This window comes from Giraffa tippelskirchi, chromosome 6 (assembly GCF_054371585.1).
Source record: "Giraffa tippelskirchi isolate mGirTip1 chromosome 6, T2T-mGirTip1v1.2.pri, whole genome shotgun sequence".
NCBI classification, from domain to species: domain Eukaryota; kingdom Metazoa; phylum Chordata; class Mammalia; order Artiodactyla; family Giraffidae; genus Giraffa; species Giraffa tippelskirchi.
The window spans coordinates 428,606-454,745 of NC_137280.1; the positions used below are offsets into that span (position 1 = coordinate 428,606).

Below are 26,140 nucleotides of genomic sequence, written 5' to 3' on the forward strand. Positions count from 1 at the left end.
CTTCTTCTGTTCTTGAATCATCAGACAATGCTTCTGACCGGCTGCACGCAACTAGGAGCCAAGGCTAGCGAGCGTGAATAATAGTTAGAGTTTGACATCTTGAAACACAGAGCAGGACAGAGAAGGGAGAGAATGAATCTGGAGGCAAGTATAGAAACAAAAACATCACAGAAGTATGTTTACACTCTGCCTTTTGAACATCGGTCTGATGTGTATGTGACAAGTGATAACTTGTCATAAGAACAGTGTATTTGACGTCAGCACTTCATTTCCTGACCTTGTTGGATAGAAACATCTTGGACAGGTCCTAAGTGATATTCATAGATTCCTGCTTCATCAGTGGAGTTACACCCTGTCTAAGGGGCTTCCGTGGTGGTTCAGACAGTAAAGAATCTGCCTGCAAGTCAGGAGACCTGGAGAAGGGAATGGCTACCCACTCTGGTATTCTTGCCTGGAGAATTCTAAGGACAGAGGAGCCTGATGGGCTGCCGTCCATGGGGTTGCCAAGAGTCGGACACGACTGGGTGACTACACAATTCAGAGGTTTGGTTAAGATTTCTTTTCACCACGGTGATGTGACCTGGATATAGAGATGACAATTGAGAGGTTTAGAGAAAAAGACAGTTGATTTTATTCAGGCTGGAAGCTGCCAGAAGGGCAGAGAGACAGGGAGCAGGCAGGGCAGTGTACTGAGAAGTGGGTTGATGATGACTGGTGTCATCTCCTCAGAAAGTGCAGGGGTCCGGAGGGGCGTCCTCTTCCGCTGCACAGAGCTGGGGCTGGAAGGGCAGGTGAGCCCTGCGGTCCCTCTGCCAAGCTGCTTCTGAGGCTGAACTCTCCCTTGAAAAGGCGACAGACAGGGCGACAGAGGAAGGGGGTGCCTTTGAGCAGCAGCCTTGGTCAGTGGGAATCTTTGTAACGTTCGTTTGCTCTCATCGAAGGTGCCTCATCATTTGCACGTTATGGACGCTCGTTGACTTGGAATTCAGCATGCTTTTTTTCCTAGAATAAAACCCTCTCCTCTGCTTCTGTTATGAAACACACAGTGAAGGCCAAGTAGTACAATTTGTTTTCATTTCCTGTGTTATTAAATATTCAGGCAAGTGGAAAATATTCCCTCATGTTACCTGGAAACGAAACACTAGCCCCGGACGTTGGAATTCGGGGCTGTTTTTCCCAAGCTCCCCGGTAAATATATAAATATATATAGATTTAGATTTTTTTACTGGGTGCATTGTGTTGTCTTGAAAAGATGATTGACTTTGGCCAGGCCAACCTGAGTTTCACTGCTAGCATTTCTACTTCCTATCTGCGTGATTTTGGTCAATTTACTTAGCGTCTTTAGTTTTTTTTTCAATATATGAAATGAGGGTGACAATGTCTCTCTGTTTGTGCTATTTTAGGAATGAAGCAACTTTAAAGTTCAAGTGTTAGTCGCTCAGTCGTGTCCGACTCCTTGTGACCTTGTGAACTGTAGCCCACTAGGCTCCTCTGTCCGTGGAATTCTCCAGGCAAGAATACTGGAGCAGCTTGCCATTTGTGTGCCTAATTGCCTGGCACATAGTAGTTACTTAATCTCTTCCCATTTCCTTTTTTCTTATCCAGAGATAACCACCCCTAAAAAGATTATCAAGAGATTCTTTCAGTGTCATGAAGATATGTTAAGAATTTTTTAGGTAGTTTTATTAAGTGCTGGGAAAGCCCTGGGTGAAATATTATGTTGGAAAGTGTAAAATAGCTGTTTAGTAGATGGAAACCCTATCCGGATTTTATACGCTTCTGTCTGATACTGCATCTGTAGTAGCTGACAGTTTGAAGAAGTAGGTCAAACTGCAAATAGTATCTTTAGATTAATTTCTCCAGGAAGGAGACAGGACTTGAATCACTAAGAAGGGGTAGACTCCTACCAAGGCCACTTGCATTTTTATAAACATTTTCCAATAAGTCTCGATGGAAGAATCCTCTAACTCACTGTCAGATACGAAAAGAAGGAGCGTGATAAATAAAACACATGAGTGTGCCAGAGTAGGAATTCAACCCAAAATATCACTGTGGGCCCCGCAGTGACGTCCGGATCCTGTTGACTTCAGTTTGCATCAGGTTTCCATGCTTCACAAATCTGTCATCATGTCTGTGCACAGAATTATAATAGTGCTGCTCATGGGGGACCAGCAAGAGAGAATGTGTATTTTAGTCATTTTTTTCTGGATCTGCAGATGCTTTTCTTATGTTCCATCCATCTTTTCTTTTTGAATTCTTTATAAGATGGGAAATGCACCATTTTGAAGTGGATACTTAGAGCTTTTGATGTCTGTGGAGGAAGGAAGAACTAACTAGTATATACCAGTGTTGAGCTGAATGAACTAATCAAACCTCCATTAGAAACCAGTGTTCAGAGAAGCTAAGAACTAATGAGTTGCTGATTCCTAGAAGTCGCTGTGTTTTAGTGGTAAGAGCTTGTGCCTTTGACAACAGAAGGACTGGGTTTACGCCCTGGCCCTTAGATCTTGGACACCTTATGTTATCTCTCTAAGCCCCAGTTATCCACCTATAAAATGGGCATAATGAGGCCTACTTTTCAGAATTGTTACACAGATTAAATGCCTCTCAAAATGAGATATGCATAGCCTCTTAGATAAAGTAGGTTTTAGCAGGCAATATGTAAGACAACTGAATGAAAGTGTGTGCCTTCTAGGAACATGCATTGCACTCTTAATTTTGGGAGAGTAGAATTTATTATAGAGTTCATTCACTTGAATTGCAAAGCTAAAATGTGAGACTTCAAACAAATTTAAGCTTGGAGTTATTTTAGCTAAAACCTAAACTTCCTGAAAGTACATGTTTACTCATTTCAGCAATGAAGAGTTCTTAGAAAGTTGTTAGAAGAGCCTGTGTATATAACAGTATTTAGCAAATGTTGTCAGTCACATCACAGTGAAGAAATAGAAGCCGGTCCATGTGCTGTGTGCTAAGTCACTTCAGTCGTGTCCATCTCTTTGCGACCGCATGGACTATAGCCCTCCAGGCTCTTCTGTCCTTGGGATTCTCCAGGCAAGAATACTTGAGTGGGTTGCCGTTTCCTTCAGTCAAGGTAACTTAAACAGAGAGGGATTTAATAAAAGGAATTCATTGCTTACCAAAAAATGGGAAGACTTTAGATTGCGTCTCCCTTACTGACCCTCAGAACTCTATAGAACTGATATAATCAGGAAAGTGGGGAACCAGGAGGTTGCCCCTGAAACTGTTGAAGTTATGTAGTACCGGAGCAGTGATCAGGAATCAGGAAATTGAGATCAGGGTGTGGAACTTTGCACCTGTCTCCTGACACACAGAAAACTGGCGATTAGACACTGCAGCTGCAAGCCAGTTGCCTTTGCCTCTTCCTTTCTGTGTTGCCAGCCTGGCTTGCCAGCAGTGGCAGTTAGAACATCAGAAGTATGTCCATCTCTTCCAAACCTCATAGGAATAGATAAAAGCTATATCTGACATAATCTTATGTCTCTGGAACCCTAGCTGCAAGGGAATCTGGAAAGATGGGTATGTTTTTTAAGCAGTCTACATTATAAAGAGAGTCCAGTGAGTCTGAATAAGCCAGTTCATAGTCTCCATCACACAGAGTGTTGGATACACGGCAGGAGCTCAGGCAGCGCTCATCCTGCTCCCTTCTTCTGTAGAAGGCTCGAAAAAAAGGGGCGGAGAGAGAGCTTGAAGGGAGGTCTGAGCCTTTATCTGGTTTGTGGAATTATCGCAAAGGCAGGCCCTTCTCCCTGGGTCAGTTTTGTTTTCTTTTCTTTTTAATATTTACAGACTTATTTGTTTGGCTGCCCTGAGTCTTAGTTGCAGCACATGAGATGGGATCTGCTATCTTCACTGTGCTGTGTGGGATCTTTAGTTGCAGAATGCAGACTTTCGGTTTTGGCAGGTGGGATCTAGTTCCCTGACCAGGGATCGAACCCAGGCCCCCTGCATTGGGAGCGTGGAGTCTTAGCCACTGGACCACCAGGGAAGTTCTCTGGGATCAGTTTTGTAGAGTTCTGGAAATACGTTATAGTGGCAGAGAGACTAACGCTCACCGAGGAATCCACTTGTTCTTCCAAATTTCCGGGCCTTCTTAAAGTTTTGTGACTAATTCTAGCTAATGAAATATGAGTAGAAATGATGGGCACGCTTGTGGGGTGAGGCCATGATGGGCACATGTGTTCTTGGAGGCGCAGCTACAAAATGGGGAGGCTTCCTGAGCAGATCCCCACCCCGTCCACCTCAGACCCTTGTTGAACATAGAACATGTTATTTTCGTGAAGTCTGGTTATGTTAGATGACTGAAATTTCAGGATAACTTAATACTGCATTAAACCTGTCTCATCATTACTACTATGATCACTGTGTAAATGCACTAACCACTCAGTCAAGCTGATTGTTACTTACTGGGTGAAAGTGTTAGTCACTCAGTCGTGTCTGACTCTTTGCTACCCCGTGGACTATCGCCCTCCAGGGGATCTTCCCCACCCAGGGATGAAACTCAGGTGTCCCGCATGGCAGGCAGGTTCTTTACCTTCTGAGCCACCAGGGAAGCCCATTTACTGGGAGACATCCGGTCCCGTCATTTCATGGCAAATAGATGGGGAAACATTGGAAACAGTGGCAGGCTTTACTTTCTTGGACTCCAAAATCACTGCAGATGGTGATTGCAGCCACAAAATTGAGACGCTTGCTCCTTGGAAGAAAAGGTGGGACAAATCTAGACAGCGAATTAAAAAGCAGAGACATTACTTTGCAACAAAGGTCTGTATAGTCAAAACTAGGGATTTTTAGTATGGATTTTGCATGTATGGATGTGAGAGTTGGACTATAAAGAAAGCTGAGTGCCAAAGAATTGATGTTTTTGAACTGTGGTGTTGAAGAAGACTCTTGAGAGTCCCTTGGACTGCAAGGAGATCCAACCTGATCATCCTAAAGGAAATCAGTCCTGAATATTCATTGGAAGGACTGATGCTAAAGGTGAAGCTCCAATATTTTGGCCACCTGATGCTAAGAAACAACTCATTAGAAAAGACCCTGATGCTCAGAAAGATTGAAGGCAGGAGGAGAAGGGGACAACAGAGGACGAGATGATTGGATGGCATCACCGATTCGATGGACATGAGTTTGGGTAAACTCTGGGAGTTGGTGATGGACAGGGAAGCCTGGCATGCTGCAGTCCATGAGATTGGACAAAAGAGTCCAAAGTGTCAGACAAAAGTGTCCAAACAGTCAGACACAACTAAATGACTGAACAAACCAGTAAATATTCTTTTTTCAACTAAATGCCTTCAACTAAAAATGCCTTAAATGAAAAAATGGGAAAAAAGTAAAAGGAATTTTCTCTTTCCCACTTTATATAGTTTTTAATTTAGAGCCTAAAAAAAGAAATTGCTTGTTTGTTTTTCCTATTTTTAGTCGAAGGCATCCAAGCGAATGAGCATGACTTAAGTACCAGATGCAGGACTGTGGGGCCTTTTCACGCTTAGAACATGTGAAAAGCCTCTTTCATTAAAGCGATTAGAGCTGTTGCTTTTGGGGACTGCTATTACTTGTGGCCAACGCACTTTCCCTCTGGGTCTAGAGGTCACCTTTGTTCAAGAGGAAGCATTGTCTCTACTTGCCTCAGCAAAACTAGGTGTAACTGCTGCTGCTGCTGCTAAGTTGCTTCAGTCGTGTCCGACTCTGTGCGACCCCATAGACGGCAGCCCACCAGGCTCCCCCGTCCCTGGGATTCTCCGGGCAAGAACACTGGAGTGGGTTGCCATTTCCTTCTCCAATGCATGAAAGTGAAAAGTGAAAGTGAAGTTGCTCAGTCGTGTCTGACTCTTAGCGACCCCATGGACTGAAGCCTGCCAGGCTCCTCCGTCCATGGGAGTTTCCAGGCAAGAGTACTGGAGTGGGTCGCCATTGCAGCATAACCAAATTCTGCCACAGTTCACATGTTGGGATGTGTGTGTTTGTGGCGCTTCTGCCTTTTTAGATTATAATTACACACTTGCACTTGAAGACAAGACCAATAATTCTTTTTTTCAGTTGTGACTTGAGGCTTGTGGGATCGAAGTTCCCAACCAGGACTGAGCCTGGTCTACCACAGAGGAGGCACTGAGGCCTAACCACGGGGCCACCAGGGAATTCCCATGACCACCAATGTTTCTTTTAATGTTTTTTGGTCTGTTAATTTTTTGAAACTTGTAACTTTTTGTTTTGTATTGGAGTCTAGCTAATCAACCGTCTTCTGGTAGCTTGAGGTGAACAGCTGAGGGACTCAGCCATGCCTGTCCATGTCCCCTCCCCCAGCCCCGCTCCCACCCGGGCTGCCACACAGTGCTGAGCAGCGCCCTGTGCTCACAGCGGGTCCTTGCTGGGCATCCACTTTGAGCACAGCAGTGGGTACATGACCTTCCTGGGCCCCCTAACTGTCCCTTCCACCCGCAACCATAGGTTCGTTTTCTAAGTCTGCGAGTCTCTTTCTGTTTGGTAAGCTCATTTGTATCATTTCTTTTTAGATTCCACGCATAAGGGATGTCATACATATTTCTCCTTCTCTGTCTGACTTACTTCACTCACTATGGCCCTCTCTAGAAACCACCAGTTTTTGAAGAACAAACTTGAAGACCCTCTCCTCTCTAATTTACCTGACCCATTCTCTCAGGTTTTCATCTAGATTAGATTCCTCCACAGTAATTCTCAGGCTTCTTTTTTATTAATCTTGTCATTACAGAATTGATGGGAAAAAGAAAGTGAGACAATGTATGTTAAAGTAGTTCACAATGTATGAAGCTATAAGAATGTAAGAGAATGGGTTTTCCTGGTGGTCCAGTGGTTAAGAATCCACCTGCCAATGCAGGGGACCCAGGTTCAATCCCTGGTCAGGGAACTAAAGTCCCACATGCCTCAGGCAGCTAAGCCTGTGAGCCACAATTACTGAGCCTCTGTGCTCTAGAGGAAAAAAAGAAGAAGAATGTAAGAGAAAAACGTACCTCACTGAAGATGTCTATACCTCTTCACTCCTTCGTTGGGGCCCAAAGAAACCCAAAGCTCCCCCAGTTTGAGTCCCGTGTATCCCCCTTTCGTAGCTCTTACCATGTGGTGGTTTTACATTTATCTGTGTCTTTATCTGACTCACATCTGACTCTCCCACAAGCGGCCTGAGTCCAGTGGCCATGTTTGCTTTTGTTCATCAGCGGAAGGCCCAGGGCAGGTCGTGAATGAACAGTTGTTGGATGTAAGTATTGCAATGATAGCTGTTGCTTTGGGGGACTGCTATCATTTGTGGATGAATGGATGAGGGGAAAAGAAAGACTCATGAGGTAGGAAAGCATTATTCACCTTCCTTATCCAGCATTCCTATAGTCTGCAGGTGACCACTGGTGGGCCAAACATGTTTTTAGAATTTCTTCCACTCTGACCTGTGTGGTGCCTTGGAAGTTCCTCAAGGTACTCCTGGTCCCCAGATGGAAAAATTATTTACAGTGATTGCCTCAGTCAGTGTATTAGATTGCAAAAGTCCTGAGGCACCACTTATTAGAGGAAAAATACCCTCTAACTATGACCAAGGGGCAGCATACTCATTTTTTTCAAGAGACTCTCTGTTGGCTTCTCTAAGAGTGAAATAGCTTTTACATACACATACACACACATGCACACACACACACACGGCTGTGCCAGGTCTTAGTTGCAGCGTGTGGGATCTAGTTCCCAGACCAGACCTCCAACCTGGGCCCCCTGCATTGGGATCACAGAGTCTTAGCCACTGGACCACCAGGGAAGGCCCTGAAATAGCTTTAATACCGTAAGCAGCTTCACTAACTCCATGTGGCCATTGCTCTTATTGCATGTCCTAGTCCTGCAGCTTAGAATCACTTGTCCCTGAAGAGCCATGAACTTGAGCCCAGAGGGCCTGGCTGGGCGGCGGACTGGCCCGGGGATCGGCCTGGGGAAGCCGGTCTCCCTCCCCTCCAGGAGGCCCTGGAGCTCGGCAGCTCCGGCTCCTGGCACTTGGAGTCGGATGGAGCTCATTCCGCTCCAGATTGTGCAGCTGTCGCCCCACTGCCTACATATCCAAGCAAGGAGGACGGCTTCCCACACAGGAAATCAAAATCCAGCCTGCAAATGGATTTCATTCAAGGTCCAACCAGGAAAACAGACTCCTCTGGGCATTGTAAACAGGGGATTAAAGGCAGGGAATAGGTTATACTGGTGAAGGAAGAGCTGAGATGCCAGCAGGGGTGATGAGACCTCCCAAAGGGGAGCAAGCTCTCTTAGGCTCAAGGGACAAAGAAGGGAAGTGGTGTTACCAGCATCCAGGGTTCAGGGACACTCATGGGGGAGGAGTCAGTGATTAAACATACGGATTCCTGATCCCACCCCAGAACCCCAGAACGGGAACTTCCAGATAAAGAACCTGGGAACCTGCAGTTTTAACACAGTTTCTTGGCATGTCTAATCATCCATTAAGTATGGAAAATCCCCTTTTGAAATAACCAAGCAAAAGCAAAAATTCCAAAATATAAAATTTGATCCAGTAGACTGGAACTCAAATACTGGCTATGCCAGGATTCACTAGTTAATAACCTCAAGCGTTTCATCCAGTCCCTTTGGGCCTCAGTCTCCCTGTCTGTCATGACTTAGCGACTAAATAGCAACAAGAGCAAAGCAACTGCCTGTGTGTAGAATAGTAGCAATGATGATATGCTACAGGATAGGGTTGCTAAAAATGGAAAGGACCTATGTATATACTCCAAATGTGGCAGAGCTGCTAGAAGGCAGATTTGGAACTTAGAACTTTCTAGTCTATGTTCACCATGAACTTTCCATTGAAACCTGTCTTTTGGCTGATTCACAGAGCAGTAATACATAGGAATTCCTTAAACAGCCAGGTTTCCCCCCAAAGAATTAGAAATTTGATTCTATTCACAAAGCTATAGTACCTGCATACTTACCAGAAAGTATTCAGGGATAGAGGAGTGCGTTTCTTGACACCTTGGTGATGTCTTCCACCCAGAACCATTCATTCACCTCCTTACCCACTGACCCCTAACGGATCTACCTCCTAAACTCCTGGTCATTCTTTAATCATCACACCAGAGTAGATACCACCTACTCTGGGAAGTCTTTACTGTCTCCCTCTCTCCAGACAGGAGAATCATTGCTACAGCCTTCATTTTACAGCACTTACTGTATTAAGACTAAGGCCAAGAAAAACAAGTATCATATATTAATGCCTATCTATGGAATCTAGGAAAATGGTGCAGAGGAACTGGTTTGCAGGGCAGGAATAGAGACACAGAGAAGGGGAGGAAGGTGGGATGAATTGGGGGATTAGCATTGACATATACACACGACTCGGTGTAAAATAGCTAGTTGGTAGGAAGCTGCTGAGTAGTGCAGGGAGCTTGGCTTGACGGGATTGGCAGCAGTGGGAGGGAGGCTCAGGAGAGAGCAGAGACACGTGTGCACACAGCTGATTCGCTCTTCCGTACAGCAGAAACCAGCACAGCAGTGTAAAGCAATTATACTCCAATAAAAAAATGGCCAAGGCAGTAAGGGACAGACCTGGGTTCGAGCGCATCCCTTTGACTGCTCAGAACCATTACCTTATGCACTCTCTCTCTCTTCAACCTGCTTCCAAAGTTGCCCTAACCTTTCTGCATGGGGTAAAGGGGGAAAGCCTATGTCTTCCGTTGAGCTGTGACTCCTGTAGTCGTCCATTCCAGAGCAAACCCCTTGCTCTGTTCACTTTTGTGTCCTAAAATCTAGCACATGGCGTGATTCATAACAGAACAGGTCAAGTGTGGCCCCAGATCAGCACCATCAACATCACGCAGAGATGTGTTAGACATGAGGACTCTTGGAAGTCCGAGGGTAGGGTCAAGCGGTCTCTGTTTAACAAGCCCCACAGGTGACTTAGATGCACATCACGTCTGAGACCCGCGATACGATGGCGATACGATGGCGCCCCCGTCCTGCCTGGTATCCAAATACAGTTCAATTCTCAGCCCTCTGTGTACTCCTAACAACCGCTGGCTTAAGCAGCTTTGTAGCATGTATGGCATCTTGTTATCATTGCCTCATTCTCTCTCTCAATTGATTTCTTAGTGCCAGGGTTCGATCTAGTGCATACTTAGCTGGTCACTGTCTTATTCAGTGCCTGACCCATAGTAGGTGCTCAATACTTGTCTGCCATTAGTATGGGTAGATTTATGAGGACAGCGAAGCTAGACCTATACTTTCAAGAACACAAACCACTTTTTACATTTATTTTTCATTTTAAAAAATACTAATTTTTATTTTGTTTGGCTGCACCGAGTCTTAGTTGTGGCACACAGGATTTTCGATCTTCACTGAGGCATGTGAGTTATTTCAGTCGTGGCGTGCCGACTCTTCTTTGCAGCGTGTGGGATCTAGTTCCCTGATCAGGCATCAAACCCTAGGTCCCCTGCATTAGGAGCTCGGAATCTTAGCCACTTGACTACCATGGGAGTCCTGAACAAGATACATTTTTAAGAGCTAGAAGGAACTTTAGAGAAAAACTTGTATCGATGCTAAACTGAAGTCCAGATGAGAAGGGTTCCCAGGATACGACAGTGCCTTAGTGGTGAGGTGAGCCCTGAACGATGCCTTAGGATGCTGTCTCGATGTCTCAGTACAATAGAGAGATACCTGCAGCAGCGCACCCCCTGGGGGTCTGGGAGAGGCTGAGTCTTAGCCCCCCTCCCTGCACCTGTGAAACCAGAACCTGCATGTGAATAGATTCATCTCATTACAGTTGGAGAGGCTTTTTCATTTTGACTCTGTCACTGGGCTTTCACCAAACTAACCTCTCGTCCTCCAGTTGACTGTCCTGTTTTGTTGTTTTTTTGTTTTCTGAAGATGACATTCAATTTCCTAGTGAATCCACATGTGTGAGGAATTTATTAAGGAGGGGAAGGTAGTGGCGAAATTAATTAAATTCACTCAGTGCCTTGGAAACAAAGCTTTAACAAATGATCAGAAAAAGTTCCTTCAGTGCAGTTGGGAAAACTGATTTCTCATTTAGAATAGCACCCAGCCTGGCTCAGATTCAGGCAAATGTCAGCTGCTCCAGCTCATGAAAGGTCAACACATTATTTCAAACGACTTTTACGCCCATCTCAAAATGGAAGCACCACGAAGATGTAAGCTCACACCTCAGTGTCGTCAACCTGGGACCCTTGGTCCAGCCAGCTTTGTTCCCTTGGGTCTAAGGCGGGACCGTTTGAGGCTTTGTTTTCACCCACCTGAAGCAGAGCCAGCTTTCTGCTGTGGTTATGGGGGGAGACGGATAGCATGAAACAGGGAAGTCGACAGGTCATCAGCGTGAAACCGTTGCCTCTAGAGTTTCACCTTCTGCCCCTAAGTCTAAGCCTAAGGGCTGCCTACAGTCGGTAAAGTCCTGTGACTTGAGTCTTTTATTTCAAAGAAATAAACTATCCTTGATGCAAAACTAGTGATGGCATTTGGCAGATACAAGGAAAAAAAAGGAGGGAATATTAAAAGCATGGGTTATACACAAATCCTATAATTAGTTACTTCCAAAGGTATTTGCTGTATCTGTAAACTGATGTTAGGAAGGCAGAGGCTCTTTGGGTTTGGTTTAGGAAAAATCCCTGGAGAGGAAATTACAACCCACTCCAGTATTCCTGCCTGGAGAATTCCACGGACAGAGGAGCTTGGCGGGCTACAATCCATGAGTTGCAAAGAGTCGAACAAGTGAGTGACTGTCACTTTCAGATCTTTATAAACTCAATGCCAAGCACACAGAAACTGCCCATTAAATGTCTTTGAACTGATTTGAATGGAGTACAGTCTAATCTGTCACTTACAGACATCAGAGATAGCAAATGCTATAATGCCTTCAGAATAAACACTACCATACTGAAAACAGTATATCTTAAAGACTTACATTGAAAGGCAAGGCACAAGGTTTTCATTCTGACCGCGACAGAGTTACAGGAACTAGATTTAAGCTCCCAGCTGAAATACTCAAAGAGCAGGCAAAATATGGCTGAGGACCTTGGGTATCAGGCAGTGATTCCTGAGAGCTGGAAAACAAACCAAGCACTCCCTAAGGCTGTCCAAACTTTCTGTCTTGAGAGAGTTTTCCAGCCATGGCACAGGGAGAAGGAATCTCAGTGAAGCCTGAAAGTTTCCCTGAGTTGGGAAGACAGAGCTGAGAGTCCAGGGAAACCAAAGCGGCCTAGTATTCACAGGGCAGACAGCAGGACAATAGAGAAGACAGAAAGAATTCTGGAGATCTGAAGAGTCCTTGGCTGAACAGGGATCAGCACATGTGTGTGAGGAAACTGCAAAAGCCCAAGGAGAAAACTACCCCAAAGGATTAGAAGTCATGTCGCTGAGCCCTCACACGAGGCCAGGAATTATTCTTATTCTGCCAGAGGGACTGGAAAATGTCATGATTCAAGGACCTTGGGTGGACTACACAGGAGACCTCCCCTTAGCAGAGGGATAGAATCACCCTAGATAGAACGCCGCCCGGTCCTGCCATGACCTTAAATACACACCTGAAAAGATCAAATGGTTTCCAAATAACTGTGTCCCAGAAAAAAATGTTGAAGAATATTTTTAGCAATATAAAGATACATGGAACTCACCAAGGTAAAATTCACAATGTCTGGCATCTACTAAAAAATTACCAGGCATGCAAAGAAGTAGGAGAAAGGATAGTCTTTTCAATGACTACCCAAACGTGAAAAAGAAATGTCCTTGAATTCATATCTTGCACTGTATATAAAAATTAGTTCAAATGTATCATCAACTTAAATGTAAAACTTAAAAACATAAGGGGAAACTTTTGTGAACTTGGGTTAGGCAGAGGTTTCTATATATGGCTACCAAGAACACAATCCATAAAGAAAAAAAATGATAAACTGAATTTCATTAAAATTAAAAACCTATCCTTCAGAGAATGAAGACGCAAGGAAATATTTGCAGACTCCATATCTGATAAAGGACTTGTATCTGGAATAATATATTAAAACCTCTCTAAATTTAATAATAAAAAAGGAATAATGCAATTTTTAAGAGCAAAAATTTATAGACACTTCACCATAGAAGATGGATGGGTAGGAAGTAAGCACATAAAAAGGTGTTCTACATCATTAGTCATTACAGACATGCAAATTAAAACCACAATGAGATAACACTACACACATTAATCTGGCTAAAATTTAAAAGACTGATCATATCAAGTGTTGACAAGGGTTTGAAAGAATCGGAACCTCCATACAGTGCTGATTGGAAATGAAAAATTGTTACAACCATTTTGGTACACAGTTTGTAAATTCCTTACAATGTTAAACACGCATCTATCATATGAATCAGCAATACACTCCTAGCTGTTTACCCAAGAGAAATGAAAGCATGTGTCCATAAAAAAGGTGCAGTTGTTCATAGCAGTATTATTTGCAATAACCCAAAACTACAAACAACTCATACCTCTATCAAAAGGTGGGTAGATAAACAGTGGTGTATCCATACAGTGGATTACTGCTTGGCAATAAAAGGGGGTGGACTACTGACACAGGCTACAGCATGTATGAGTCTCAGAATAACTGTGCTGTGTAGAAGCAGCCAGATAAAAAGGGATATACACTGTATGATTCCATTGATTAAAGTACTCAATAATGTAGACTAAGCCCTAGTAAGAGACTTGAAGGGAGGAAGGGCCCTTGGGGAGAGGGGTATACGTATGCCTAAGTCTTATACACTTAAAATTATGTACAGTTTATTGTATGTCAGTTATAACTCAGTAACACTAATTAAAAATGGACGCAGTTCTAGAAAGACTTTCCAGTGAATTGGGCTGTTTCGGTGTGTGCACATCCTCAGCTTCCATGCCTCTCTGTCCCTGGTCGTGGTCCCCCCACCCCCAGACTGGAATGCCCTTTCTCTGCCTGTCAAAATCCTCTTGCTCCATTAGCCCCATCTCAAATGCCCTTGTATTCCAGAAGTATTTCCTGATCCTTGCAATCTAGCAGCCTTCCTTGGATAATCTGCACTTCTTTAATGGTACCCCAGTTCTGCCATGTGGTATAATTATTTTGGTCTGTCCCCCTCACTAGACTGTAAATGGTTTGGGTGACATCCAGCTTCTCTTTATATCCCACCCCACATCATGCCTAGAAGGCTCCTGTATCCATGTATGGGTATTTAAGCATGTCTTTTAAAAAAAATTATTTTATTATTCTTATTGTTATTTTATTTATTTTTAATTTTTGGCCATGCTGTGTGGCATGAAGGATGTTAGTTACCCAACGAGGGATCGAACCCACACCCCTGCATTGAAAGTGTTGAGTCTTAACCCCTGGACTGCCAGGGAAGTCCCATATATGGATATTGTGGAGTTCAATATCTGGAGGACCCATTTCTCCAAAGATACACATATTAATTCATAAATCAAGTGGTCGTAGTAGAATGTGCTTTCATCTGCTGAAGTTTAAGCTTAGTTCTTAGATGTTCTCTCCTTTGCCTCTCTCCACTGCATGCACCCCTGTACCCACAGACGTGTCCTGGCAGGTCTCTCTCCACTGCTGGCTCCTCCTGCCCCCAGAGCCACCTCCCCTCCCCCACACTCTCATGCCAGGAGTAGAAAGCTGTAATTCCTTCATTTGCAACAATTTCCCAGTTCCACTATTTTAACATCTATTTTCTTAAAAAAAGAAAAAACTAATGAAGTCACAACAAAATTAAACAAATCTAACCCACAGCTCTGCGGCTTCACAGAGAGACTGAGTCTCTACCCACCTTGCTCCGCACCTTGGCACCTTGGCACCTTGGCACGTACTGTAAGAATGAGGGAGACTGAATCTCGTGTAGTGTGACCTTTTGAAATGAGGGATGATCATTTGCATTATTCTGATTTTCACCCTCTCTTACAACCAGTGCAGAATTGCATGACAATTTAAAACTTGTCTAGATAGTTCAGATAGAGCTTTTTTTTTACATAGCAATTTTGTGGGTAGCTGATTTATTTGTTTCTGCTTGTTTAAATCCTTCATGTAATGAAAATGATTATTGCTATCTACACAAGAGGGGAAAGTGTCTTTGAACAGAGGCTTCACGGAGAAAATAATTATGAAGCTGTCATTTTCATAAATATTTTGACAGTGAAATATCTACAGAATACTCTGTGGGCTTCCCTGGTGTCTAGTAGTGAAGAGCCTGCCCCCAATTCAGGGGCCACAGACTCGGCCCCTAGTCTGGGGAGACCCCACACGCCCCGGGAGCAGCTCAGCCGGCACACCGCGAGCCTGACTACTGACCCGGCTGCCCAGAGCCGGTGCTGAGCATCGAGAGGAACCAACGCGCTGCGAAGCCCGCTCGCCGCGACTAGAGAAAGCTCGCACGTAGCAGCGAGTACCCAGCGCAACCAATAAATGAATAAATAATCACATAACTTTATTTTTTAAAAAACTACGAGGTTATTATTATTGTTACAAACACTATAATGAATGTTTCAAATACAGAAAAAGCGACTGTCCTCAAATTCAGGACAAACCCTCCGAAAAATGGTGAAGGCAGTTAAATTTGCTGTGAGTTCTCCATTCTTTCCCTATTCTCTGAACATGGATAAACATGGGTGCTGAGAAGTTGGGTTCTAGGCTCAGTAATAATACTACCTGTGTGACCTTGACTGAGTCACCTGTCTTTTTCCGGGAGTTAGGTTTTTGGTTTGTTTTTATGTTTAAAGTGAGTGCTTGGATTAAATGATCTCTCACTTCCTTCTAGATTGCTAATGCTTTGACCACTCATTCTTTCTCTGTTCTCTGCTGGCCGGTGGCTGTTAATGACCTTTGTGGAAGGCTTCATGGGTATTAGTGGCTTAGGTGCCATCCTCCACAGCTGACACGCCTTTATTTATATGGGGGCCATAGACATGCGGTCGGTAACCCACTCTAGTGTTCTCTGCTGGAGAATTCCGTGAACTGACAAACCTGGCGGGCTACCGTCCCTGGGCTAGCAAAAGAGTCCTCGGGCACGACTGAGCCACTCACACAGAGACAGGCAGTGATTTGCCCTTTTCTTCCCTCCCTCTTTGAAAAGAAGGACTCAGCTGAAGTTAGAACTGAATGGCTGAGTGATATTTTGGAGCTGTTGCTGTATGTGAGCAGCTGCCGACTTCACGTGGTCCATTACTGCCTAAATAATTTATTGACAATTTAGCAAAAATTCTCTGCTCCTCAAATGAATACAGATTATTCTCTTGTGTTAGGAATTTCTCATGTTATTTGAAAGTGTAAGAAAGTGTGTGTGCTTGTCCAGGATTGCTAGGCTGTAATCTCAGTGATTACAGGAACCCAAACAGTGTCGAGTTGCCCCTCTCCTCCTGTGCCTAACACCGTGTTTAGCAGGTACCAGAGACTCAGTAAATAATTGATAAGTTAACAAATGAAAAAGGCATCTCACAATTTTGTAAGTATGTCAGATCAATAATCTTGCTGTTTTACATAAGCTCTGACATAAATGAGTTAGATGGCATCCACTGCTGTCCTTGCCCCGCAGAGATAAGCACTTTGAATTCATCCTCCTGGCTGCTTCAGTTCTGTGTCATTGTTTCACCCTGTTTGACTCATTTACGAGGCTGCCTTCTTTTACATCTAACCCAGGTAAAAAGGCTCACAAGATCTCACATTGATTATTTTAGCCCAAGATTATGTATGGCAAGTTGTGTGATAAACATTATAATATGAGATAGAATGCAATAAATATTTCTGAGCTGATTGCTATTGCACGATACCCACGTAAACCAGCCTTCTCATGGGACTTTGAAACACGTTTGACTTATTTAGTATCCTAAGCTTATGACTTAGAACTGGAGACACTTTGTGCCATAGGATTAAATTCCATTCTTCAAGACTAAAAAGGCTGGGCCTTCCCTTGCAGTCCAAGGCTCTGCCCCTCCGATGCCGGGGGCACGGGTTCTATCCCTGGTCGGGGAACTAAGACCCCACACGCTGCACAGCCTGCCCAAATAAATACACATTAAAAATAAATAAATGCAATCCACCCCCCTCAAAAGGACTGGAAAGGTTAATTTCTAGTAAGGGAAAAAACAAAAACAAAAAACAGCCAGTGGAGGCTGTTACAGAACTTTGACTAGAAGGGAAATTACCACAGAGACGAGACAACCTTTTCATAGTAGACAGAGCCATCCATTCACTTAGCCAACACTTACGGAATATTCCCTGAGCCGGTAGTATAGCCAACACTTACGGAATACACCTGCCTCCAGGTGTCAGGCGGTGGGGATAAAATGAAGATAATGCTGGTCTGTGCCATGCCCTCAAGAAATTTATAATCTGGTAAGGGAGATAAACTATAAAAGGAGGAATCTTGAAAGAAATGATCAGGTGACCAAAAATGAGAACCAAAAATGGACCGTAGGGAGGGCCATAAAGAAGTACGTGTCAGAGCTACGTATCAAAATGCTCTCTAGACGTTTCTAGAAATGTGAGCATGACTGCCACTGACGCCGCCGCCGTGCCCGTGACTTCCATGCGTAAAGAACTACTTACTCAAGTACTTTACTTCTATGTTACTGTACTTCCTTGTACAATCTGGACCTTCTTTATTTTTTTATTCTCTTGGTAGCTGGCACTGCCATTCATTCCGTTATACAAGCCAGACAACTAGGCAGCCCCCTCAACTCTCCCCGCTTCCTACTGCTCTCAGCTAACCCACCATGAAGTCCCAGCAGTTTTCTTTTCTATACATTTCTAATCCGTGCGTGTCATACCATTTCCACCACTGGATATTGCACGCGACATACACTAAAAAATTATTCATTGTTTATCTGGAATTCAGACTCAACTGGGCAGCTTATATTGTTATATGTGAAACCTGGCAACCGTAGCCCAATTAATCTAATTCAAAAGAAGCAAAAATTGGTCCTTAGGCTCCAAATGCTGTGCTCTGGATCGAACCATGGAGTAAATTATTTTGTCAGTATTTGGTGCTAATATTCTAGAGACAAATGTATATCTATTCAACCTGCAGAACACCTGTGTATTTAGGTGGCTTTAAAAAAAAAAAAGGAAAACTCCAGTTGAGTAAAGTCAGACCACAGAATACTTTGTAAGGTGCAGATGAAGTGTGGAGCAGAAAAACAAAATGTTTTCTCTGGTTTGACGGTTTGACATTAGCCAACTCCTCCTCTAAAACTTTGATAACAATATTGTTTCCCTAGGAGAGGCCAAAGTGCTGAAATTCTTCACATATTTTGTAAATTTATGTATTACTGAAACACTGAAACCTAGCCAACGCAAGAGATATTGTCCGGTTTCCTCGGAGCTGAGCAGGATACTATATCATGCATGACCTGTTTTTGAAATGGGATTTTGCAAAAAAAAAACAGCAGAACACTTTCTTCAGGCTTCTTTTCCATTAACTGCTCACACTTGACACATCCCATGATGATCTCATGGGCTCCCTCATGGCAGCCAGATTCCTCCATCTGCATTCTTAGCTGGGCAGTGTCATTTTGAGCAGTAGAATTTACTCTGGCTAGAGGGTGTTTGCATATCTCAAAGCTATGGTTTTTCCAGTAGTCATGTATGGATGTGAGAGCTGGACCATAAAGAAAGCTGAGCACCCAAGAATTGATGCTTTTGAACTGTGATATTGGAGAAGACTCTTGAGAGTCCTTTGGACTGCAAGGAGATCAAGCCTGTCAATCCTAAAAGAAATCAACCCTGAATATTCACTGGAAGAACTGATACTGAAGCTGAAGCTCCAATATTTTGGCCACCTGATGTGAAGAGCCGACTCATTGGAAAAGACACTGATGCTGGGAAAGATTGAGGACAGGAGAAGGGAGTGACAGAGGATGCGATGGTTGGATGGCATCGCCAACTCAGTGGACATGCATTTGAGTAAACTCCAGGAGACAGTGAAGGACAGGGAGGCCTGGCGTGCTGCAGCCCATGGGGTTGCAAAGAGTCGGACACCACTTAGCGACCAAACAACAACAGTGTTCTCATCGAGTCCACATAGCCAGACTAAGAAGTTCCACATCCAGCCACATGGGGAAGCTGTGCTAGAAAAACACCTCTGCTGCCACCGCTGAACAACCATCCCAGCCCACACAGCTGCCTCAGCTTGCACCTGTGACTCCCTGGCACTGGCCAAGCTCTACCATTGCTGCCAGTAAGAGCTGGGCAACCCCACCACCATATGTGCCAAAGGATGGGTCCCGTAGGCAGCTACCTTCTCACATGGCCTTCTTCAGAACTGCCGTTTGGAGTGAGGGGCTCGGTGCCCTAGCAGCAAGGGAGGCTGAGAACTTGAATTCTGGCTTCTACCTTGGGGAAGCTCAACTTAAGGTGGGAAAACTTTCCAAATAGGTAGGAAGGGAGTGCAAAAGATACTGAACAACAACCAACATGAAAAATGTACACTTCTCTTTTATGCAACCGACCAGGCTTTACGAACGTAACGATTAAGGTACAGGCTTTGCATTTAGATGGACTTTGGTTCCAGTTCTAGCTTCACCTTCTGGGAGACCAAACAAACTAGCCCCTTGGAGGTGCCCTCTCTTATCCGTGATGTAAGCACATTACTAGCATTCCTCTTGTAGGAGGGTGGTGAGGGTAAAAGGAGAAAAATATACTCGTTTCGGGGTGGAGTTTACCTCGCCACAGGACAAATACTCATCCCCATTTTGAATATTGTTACTAGCATATTTTATCTCTTTCTTTTAAAATCTTTTAGCTACAACCACTTTGGGGATTTTATTAACGAATCTCTTTTTTCTATAGTGTTGTCTTTTTCACATTACAACACTAATGTGATTTAGTGATTTAAAACATTTCTTTTCTTTAGTGTTGTCTTTTTCTCATGGGCTTCCCTGGTGGCTCATATGGTAAAGAATCCTCCTGCAATTTGGGAGACCTGGATTCAGTCCCTGGGTTGGGAAGATCCCGTGGAGAAGGGCACAGCTCTTCTGGCCTGGAGGGTTCCATGGACTGCGCAGTCCCTGGGGCTGCGAAGAGCTGGACACGACTCGGCAACTTTCAGTTTCTTTTTTCACTTAAGACTGATTTTCCTAATGAATCATTTCGCTAACAACATTATGGCCAAAGGCATGCAAGCACTCATTTTCTTAAACTTTTTTTCTAGTATTTTTTCTGATCACATTGCCAAAAAGTTTTTAGAAATTGCATAAAAACAGAAAAGTAGAAATAAAAATACATTAAAATTCCACCATCTAGGAGTAGCCATTATTAAAGGTGGCCATGGATTTGTCTCTTGGGAAGTTTTTTATCAACCACCAGCATCACAGATTTGCGAAACAGTAAACAAACACGCGGTCTGAGCGCCCCTGATTCCCAGGGGTCGCCGCGAGTCCACAGCCACGTCTTCCTGACCCCCTTCGTCTGTCTCCTCCACCCTCACACTGGATGGGAAAGGCCGCCTGAAACCTGCGTTGCAGGGAGCAAGTCCCGCTTTACTCATTAACGTCCTGTTAGGGTCTTCACGTTCTGTGTGCCCATCCCGCGTTTCCAAGCAGGGGAAGTAGAGGATGCTGGGAAATGTTGTTTGGCTTTGTGAGAGTCTTTGAGAGAGTGAGAGGGGAAGAAAATTACTCTTTTATTGTGAGGTTTGCCAAATGATCTCTGAGACGCTGTGACATGGCTCACAGGCCGTGCCAAGCTGCATGGAAACGGCGCGTCTTGGCAGACGTCTCGACAGCGCCTGATTCCTCGGGGCTGGTGTGGGCCTCTATCAGAAATGGTTCCATAGGCAGTATTTACATAACCGTGGTGGAGTGCGAGAATAAACACAGCTGTGGCACTGCCCTAAATATTTCTATTCAGCAGGGAATTAAAGGAGAACTTTATCGCTGAACTACAGATAAACACAATTCATCAAGCAGTGGTCAGTTCAGCTGGGGAACAGGACTGGAGTCAGGAAGGCCGGGCCAGCTGGAAATAGCTCCATCCGTGGCCTGGCTGGCTGCTCCTTCCCTCCCTCCCCGTCCCCTCCAGCTCTGGAAATGTCGGGCTCGTCCGCTCTCAGACAAGTTGTCTAGACTGTTTCTCCTCACTAGGCGCTCAGTCCGCTTACTGAGTGTGGACCTACTGTGGGCCAGTGTGCCACTGGGTGCCTCTCCCTTCAGCAGGGTTCTCTTTTTCTTTCTGGGTTATAGAATTGCGTGTGGGTAGAAGTAAAATTATGTTGCCAAGGAAAAGGTTTTTTAATACCAAGGTGCACTGAGATGGAAGCAGGGTCGACTCAGTCCTGAGTGACCTGCATCCCACGCGTCCCTTTAGCTCCCGCGCGTGTGTGTCTTGCTCCCTCAGACATGCCCAACTCTTGTGATTCTCCAGGCGGGAACACTGGAGTGGTAGCCGTGCCCTTCTCCACGGATCTTCCCGACCCAGGGATCAGACCTGGGTCTGCCCCATTGCAGGCAGATTATACATATATGTAAATACTTCCCAGTGGTAAAGAATCCACCTGCCAATCCTGGACACATAAGAGATGACAGTTTGACCGCTGCGTCGGGAAGATCCCCTGGAGGAGGAAATGGCAACCCCCTCCAGTACTCTTGCCTGGAGAATCCCATGGACGGAGGGGCCTGGGGGGCTGCAGTCCCTGGGGTCGCAAAGAGTCGGACACGACGGAGTGACTGAGTGCGCACACGCACCAGTGTAACTCCCCTCCCTAGAGCGGCCGCGGCTGAGGGTGGCCGTGGATCTGTCTGTTGGGTGGTGGTTATCAGCCACCAGTCCCACAGGTTTGTGAATCAGCTACCATGTGGTTTGAATTCCGCTTGATTCCCAGTGGTGGCTGCGAGTCCACCAGCCACCTCTGCCTAAACACATTCGTCTGTTTTCTCCAGCCTCACACTGGAGGGGAAAGGTCACTTGAAACCTTAGTTGCCAGGTTACAAGTTATGTTTTATTTATTATATTAGTTATAGTGTAACTTAGTTACAAGTTATGTTTTATTTATTATATTTATTATATATATTGTATATTTAATATTTATATTTTTATATTATATTTTATTTATTATATATTCAAGTTTTGTATGGCAGCCTTGCATTTCATGTATATATATTAAGAGAGAGAGATTTATAGAGACATTTACCATCAAATCAGAGTAGTAGTTGTGTTTGTGTGCAGGGTGGAGACAGTGACCCAGAGGCAGCATGAGTGAGCGAGGAGGCTGGCCATGCTGTTTCTTGTTCTGGTTAAGTGGGTGCTTGCTTTGTAACAAAGCACTGAGTTATACAAAATATAACCATGATAAAATACCATGTTTTAACTAAGCAGAGGATAGAAGCTGATTTTTTTCCAAGTTTCTCGATAATAATTTCATTTTCAGTTAGTAAAATTGCAAAATATTATTTGTTTCCAAGAAGATGTGCATGTATTCGGCTGGCCAAAAAGTTCTTTAGGGTTTTTCAGCAGGTCTTGTAGGAAAACCCGAACGAACCATTTGGCCAACCCAATATGTAAATAAAAGTGAAAGTGAAAGTAAAGTCGCTCAGTCATGTCCGACTCTTTGCGACCCCATGAACTGTAGCCTACCAGGCTCCTCCGTCCGTAGGATTCTCCAGGCAAGAATACTGGAGTGGGTTGCCATTTCCTTCTCCAGAAGATCTTCCCAACCCAGGGATCGAACCCGGGTCTCCCGCATTGCAGGCAGATGCTTTACCATCTGAGCCACCAAGGAAGTCAAATATAAGTAATAAGTAGCAAATAAATAGCATAAACGTAAATAATAATTGAAACCTAGGAAAAATTAACTTTAAAAGTATTATGAAGACCATCTTGAAGACAGGAAGGAAAAGTAGCTGTGGACTCTTTCTGTTGAAAGTGACAGATATTCCACTCAAACTACTTAGATGACAAAAGGGACATCTTCTGTCATTTAACCAGGAAGTTCAAATGGGCGGCTCCAGCTATAGGCCTGGTGGATGTAGTGATTCAGATGATGTCATCGTGAAATATCTGTCCTGACTCTAAGCACCCATATATGTTAAACGTCAGTGCGGCCCCTACTCAGCTCTGCGCAGGAAGACAGCTCCGTGGCCTATCAGTTTTCCAGGATGGCCGTAGAAATGGGCACAGACCGGAGAGCTTAAAACAAAAGCTTCAGTTTTGGAAGCCTGAGTGTGAAGTCAGAGAATGGGCAGGGTTGGTCCCTTCTGGGCTGTGCGGGAGAAACCCTCCCAGGTAATGCTTGGACTTGATGCATCTCTCCAGCGTCTTCCTGCATCGTCCCCGGGCCTCCTCTGTGTCTCTGGACGTCTCTGACATTCTTATTGGGTTCAGGACCCATCCTCATCCAGTGGGTAGATTGATGAGATAAGGATCTCACCATCATCCTTACTTTGATTACTTCTGCAGAGATTCTTTCAAATCAGTTACATTCTGAGTTTCTGCATAGACATGGACTGGGGGAGATATTATCGAACCTTCTGCACATGGTGACCTTCTTAAGGGCGGGGACCCATGCATTCCACTTGCCTCTTCAGCGCCCGACACACCTGTGTGTGTCTGGAAGACTCACAGATGCTCACAGCATATTTGTGCATCTGTAAAGAAATCACTGCATGTTCCCGACTCTGTTGTGTAACCCAAGAGGTTTACTGGGATTTTCTGTTTTAATAGCTACGACTGTCTGTTTACTCATAGTGTAGCTAAGAGAGCGTTAACTTGTTTATAGGTACCCGTGTGTCCAGATGTGTAAAAACATTACATCCACTCATAGAGTTTCTTTTCCCGGTAACTGAGCCAGCAGCAGTGTTTAAAATGCCAAAAGCTTAAATGACAACTACCAACATCAGGATTTACAAGCCACAGAGCATGTTCACAGTTATTGTCTCATTTGATGCACGCGTGCTCAGTCATATTCGACTCTTTGCGATATCATGGACTGTAGCCCACCAGGCTCTTCTGTCCATGGGATTTCCCAGGCAAGAATACTGGAGCGGGTTGCCATTTCCTTCTTGTGGAGATCTTCCCCACCCAGGGATCGAACTCGCATCTCCTGCATCTCTTGCACTGGCAGGAGGATTCTTTACCACTGCGCCACCTGGGAAGCCCAGTTATCTCATTTGTTCCTTAGTAATCCCATGAAGGTTATTATTGTCACCTTCATTATAATCAGTATTATCACTTTTCATCATCATCGTCGTCATCCCTGTTTTATAGGGATAAACTTGAAGCGTCAGGACCTTTAGTTGTATTTGAAAATTACTCAACTCAAATTGGCTTCTGCAAAAGAGGAACTGGGAAGAAAATACAAGGATCTACCAAGTGTCAGGTGCGGCTGGATCAGGCGTCTGCTTTCCTCTGCGTGGGCGTCATCTGTCGGCAGCCCTCCGCTCTCAATGGCCAGATGGCCGTCTGCAGACCCATGCTTGTAACCGTTCTCTGTACACATGCTGAGAGAAAAGCATCATCCCAACACTGACTCCTGAAGAAACCCCGGGCCTGGATCTCCTTGGACAAATGGCGTCACACCTACAACCTTTAGCCCATCAATGCCCCAGATCACATAGACTGAGGACGGAGGTAAACCCTGTTATCAGAAGAGGTGGGAGTGTAAGGTGGGCCCATAGAACCACAGATGTCCATGAGGAAGCATAGGTTATAAATGACAGAGCCTGCGCTTTAGAACAAGGTTGTTTCAACCCACAGGCCAGTCCTGTCGCTTTTTCTCCCCCACTTTCTCCTCCTCTTCTCCTGTTCAAATACAGTGAATACGCAGCGCATACACATAGAACAAAATTCAGAAAATACAGAGTTATCCCGTGAAAGCTTCTCTTCTTAAGTGAGTAGGTTTGCTGATTCACTTTGGTTCTGATGGTCTGCAAAGACTGATCGTGTTCTCAGGTTGCTTGTTGGTGTTTGTATTCAGGCAGAATAAGGCGATTTTTGTGACGTGGCTGTGTTTTTATGTGGCTTGCAAACACATTTTGGTACTATCCGTATTGTAAAGATATGACTTCAATTATAGAAATTGACTTTGGGGGACTATTGTAGCTCTTCTAATACTGAATGTCAGTATGTTTACATGTTTCTCCATATATAAAATCTAGCATAGAACTATCTTTTGAAATAAAATATTTTATATTTTAAAAATTGAAAAGAAAGTTTCCCTTCTTATCTTGTCTGGTCATTCAATTTCCCTCCCAGTTGAACCTACCTGTATACCTCTCCAGCCCTAGTCTCCACACTTAGAAGCATTTGTTTTAGTCGCTAAGTCATGCCCAACACTTTTGCAACCCCATGGACTGTGGCCCACCAGGCTCCTCTGTCCGTGAGATTCTCCAGGAAGGAATACTGGCGAGGGTTGTCATTTCCTTCTCCAGGGCTTACGAGCATTATTGGATCATTTTTCCCTCGGTGACGTGATGCTGCTCTCACTGTCTGCCCCGTGCAGGTTTTACTTCCGCTGTAGCAGGCGTTTTTGGTTCTCGGGCTCTAACGACCTCAGCCGCCCAACCCCGGGGCCATTCTCACAGACCCCTTGGTTACTCTTCCACCCTTAAGTCTTCACGTTCCTCTTCTTTCCCGCGCCCCTCCCCCTTCCCTCTTTCTACTTTATTTCCTCATCTTTATCTCCTTCCATCTTTATCTCTCTTTTACACATGGATGAAGAATTATTGGCGTTGAAAGTGCCCTTTTAAAAAATGAATTACATGAAATATTTGACCTTACAGAATAGTTCTTTGTGGGTATGTTGTCAGAAAAATACTGTAGGAAGATGAAACCATTTCCAATCTCTTTACACCCCCGGAGGCACTGGTTAGCTCAGGCAGCTCAGAAAGCAAAGGGACTTCGACAGACACTTGTAGCTCATATGAACTTGTGCCCCTGAACGTGAACCTCATAAAGTCCTTTTAGGTCGAACAAATAAGTAGATGGAGGGGGGAATGCAGAGTCAGGTTTGCCCCAGGTCTTCCAGTGTCTCTCAAGAAACTCATGCATCTCTCCCGAAGTTATTTTTTCCGTCCCAAGCTGCCGGAAGTAGCCCCTGCATAACTTTTCAGTTTCTTCTGAGGCTTGCCTTTTTCAAGTGCAGGCACTCTGAAAAGGAACTGAACCAGAGCCCACCCTGG

The 26,140-nt window shown here is 44.5% G+C and overlaps 1 protein-coding gene and 1 long non-coding RNA gene across 4 annotated transcripts in view; both read left to right on the plus strand.

Moving 5' to 3' along the window:
* The window catches only part of SNTB1 (syntrophin beta 1), a 242,530-nt gene that overhangs the window by 117,075 nt on the left and 99,315 nt on the right, over positions 1 to 26,140 (plus strand). The window lies entirely within an intron of this gene.
* On the plus strand, positions 13,445 to 17,928 carry LOC145511478 (uncharacterized). The gene is made up of 2 exons (XR_014057890.1): positions 13,445 to 13,835; positions 14,687 to 17,928. It is a non-coding gene; the product is annotated as an uncharacterized LOC145511478 (long non-coding RNA).